Here is a 3,516-nt window from a genome sequence, read left to right as displayed (position 1 = left end):
CCATCCTCCTCTGTTATACCCTCCAGTGGTCCATCATAAAAACACTGGCCCAGAAATTGGGGTTGAATTTGTAATCAACTAGGCCACTAAAAGAAAAACTGTCCTTGAAGTTTTTATCAAATTCTTCAACACCAACCCAATGCCCCCATAACCACCCTCAAATGAAGTCCCCCATATAAGCCCTTTTTAGGGTTGAAGGATTCCAAAATATTCTATGGTAAACTGCTACCAGTTATTCCCTTAAAGAGCCAAGGGGAAACTAAAATTAAAATTAATGTAGTATCTCACAAATTTGGGGAGATACTATGTTTTGGGGCTATATTCTCTACTTAAATTCACTTGCTCTGGAGCCTGCTGATAGAATGCTGGAAAAAGTGGCTGAAGCTGGAAAAGGGTAAGCATTCTTACCAGTCAGTTCTCCTGAATCTGTATAGTGCCTGGTGGAGAAAGGAAGGTAAAATTTTACATTATCCATTCAGTTCCAAATTTGTATTCTTGTGAATTTGGGCTTGGCATACTCTTTGGTTATGGATCGTTTTTCTCCCAGAAACAGCTGTTGCTTTCTTGTTTTGCTTCTTGTTTTGTGTCCTGAAAATTTGGCTTGCCCTGGACATGCAAGTTGTTGGTTCTTGCGTACGCAGGCAGCTCAGCCATCAGGTTGTGGGCCTAGAAATATGGCCAGCCAGAAATGTGGATTGCACTTCATTTGCAGCTAGATATGGCAGGACAGAAATGTAGGTTACACTCAATCTGCAGCTAGGGTCCTACTGACTGTTAGCTCTCAGAGGAAGTCTCTCTTTCTTTAGGCTCTCTTTTGGAGTGACTCTGGATCTTGGGAGGGCAGAATCTGCTGCACCCTCTTTAAAGGATGTCTTTTGTGCACATGAGGTTTTCAATATTGCCAGGAATGTTTATTCTTTGTCCCAGCTGAAACTTGACAAGGCATTTGAAAGTTGATTTTGTTTGTTTATTTGTTTGTAGCTCTCTGGTCAGAAATTGACCAAATTAGAAGCTGATACTCAGAGCATGACAGGAACTCTTTTTAGGCCTTCTTCCCTAAGCTAAAATGAAACTATGTACCCAAAGGGAAAAATAAACATTCTACAGACAACTAGAACATTAGGAATATTTGATTTCTATTTAGTTGAAGATCTTCTTTCTGAAATAAAGAAGCCAACTGTAGTTGGTTGATACTCAGGTTGCAGCCTAATTCGTTGAGGACCATTTGTTTTACAAATTGAGTCTTTACAAGAACAGAAAATGTCCACTTATCCTTTTTACCAATCCCCAAACACCCACTATTCATCTCAAAAAAACTTAAGAGCATTGTAAAAATTCTGGACTTGGCAAACGAAAATCCTTCCTGGAGGAACTTGCATCTTTCACTGTGCCTTTGAGATATAAATTTTCTACCTGGTGTTCTCTAGAAAGTGAGGGCCATCTCTTTGAAATCCAAACTTCAGGGAGATAAATCTTATCAGAGAAAAATAAAAATAGGGGAGGCTATTTAAAAAAAAATAGACAAATGAAAAATTTTAAAAATCTTTGCCACAAATATTAGTGAAAAAGTTAACCCATTAACTTAGTTCATCTGCCAGAAACACAGTTTGGATCCAACTCTCCTTTTATATAAACTAGTGAGTTTTTGCATTATCATGTCTGTCTCATGGCTAAAATTTTAAAACAAAAGTAATAAGATCTTTGTTTGTATTTGTTTATATATTTATGTATGTCCATGTATGTATATTATAGATATGTGGTATTTGTTTCTACTCCAGATGGTATTGTCAAAATTAATTTATAAACAGCTCCTTTTAGATGGCTTTAAAAAATTAAGCATTTATAATGATCAAGTATACTTACAGAAATATAAAAACTAGAGGGGGGTAAGATGGCGGAGGAGTAGGGGACCCTATTTCAACTGGTCCCCGGACTTGAGCTGGATGTCTCCCAGACCACTCTGAGCACCCAGGAAACCAGCCTGAGATGTAAGAAGATCTGGATCTCTACAAACAGAATATTGCAGGCAGTTGGTTTTGAGGTACGAAGCGGGGAGCTGTGATTCCGCGGGCAGATATCGGAGGATAAACGGCAGCGGGAGGGTGCCTGGCCGTGGGGATCCTACACCAGCGGTGAACGACAGCCTCGCTCACTGGGGACGGGCACAGACTCGCAGACTGGTAACGGCGGGGAAAGGACTTTAGGGCAGCCCCCGGGGCAGAAACCCGGAGCTGCGGGGTCGAGTGCACACGAACTGGGAGCGGCTGGCCGTTTTAGAAGCACAAAGGGCAGAGACGTGCCCCGACCTGGAGGCAGGACTGGGAGCACTGCGGAGGGGCGCACAACCCAGAACTCTGCAGTTTATAGCAGCACAGACAGAAACAGAGACAGTGTGGCCTGGAGAGCTCACTGAAGAACAGACTGCGGTCTCTCTGCTCTGAGGCAGAGGGTTGGAAACAGTCTCTTCTGCTCTGACTCACAGAAGAGATGCAGAAAGCCACCAGTGAAAGCCGCCAGAGAATAAAAGCCCCAAAGACTGATTCCCGCTGAGCCCATCCCCTGCCACAGGGGGGCAGGGCAACTCCGCCCAAACAGTGTTGCCTGAGTAACAGCATGGCAGGCCCCCCCCCCGCAGAAGACAGGCTGGGAAAACAAGAGGCCAGCAACCCTAAGGACCCAAGAAAACAGGTGCATCTTGCTTGGGTTCTGGTCAATAATTTGGACTCTACACATTCCCTCAAACACCCATCAACAGAATGACTAGGAGGAGGAGCCCCCAAAATAGAAAAGACTCAGAGATTATGACTTATGCTGCAGATTTACAAATGGATGCAGATATAACGAAGATGTTGGAGATGGAATTCAGGCTAGCAATTGTGAAGACAATGGCCAGAATGGAGAAATCAATTAATGGCAACATAGAGTCTCTAAGGGCAGAAATGAAAGGTGAATTGGCAGAACTTTAAAAATGCTATCAATGAGATCCAATCCAATCTAGATAATCTAACAGCCAGAGTAACTGAGGCAGAAGAGTGAATAAGCGACCTGGAAGACAATATAATAGATAAAAAGGGAAAAGAGGAGGCCAGGGAAAAACAACTCAGAATCCATGATAATAGAATCAGAGAAATAAGTGACACCATGAAGCGTTCCAATGTCAGAATAATTGGAATCCCGGAGGGAGTGGAGAGAGAGAGAGGACTAGAAGATGTATTTGAGCAAATCGTAGCTGAGAACTTCCCTAATCTGGGGAATGAAACAGACATCCGAGTCCTAGAGGCAGAGACCTCCCTCCTAAGATCAAGGAAAACAGGCCAACACCCCAGCATGTAATAGTAAAACTTGCAAATCTTAGAACCAAGGAAACCATCTTAAGGGCAGTTAGGGGGAAGAGATTCCTTACGTACAGAGGGAGGAACATCAGAATAACGTCAGACCTATCCACAGAGACCTGGCAAGCCAGAAAGGCCTGGCAAGACATATTCAGGGTACTAAATGAGAAGAACATGCAGCCAA

Source organism: Neomonachus schauinslandi, chromosome 1 (assembly GCF_002201575.2).
Source record: "Neomonachus schauinslandi chromosome 1, ASM220157v2, whole genome shotgun sequence".
NCBI classification, from domain to species: Eukaryota; Metazoa; Chordata; class Mammalia; order Carnivora; family Phocidae; genus Neomonachus; species Neomonachus schauinslandi.
This window is presented reverse-complemented; position numbering follows the sequence as displayed.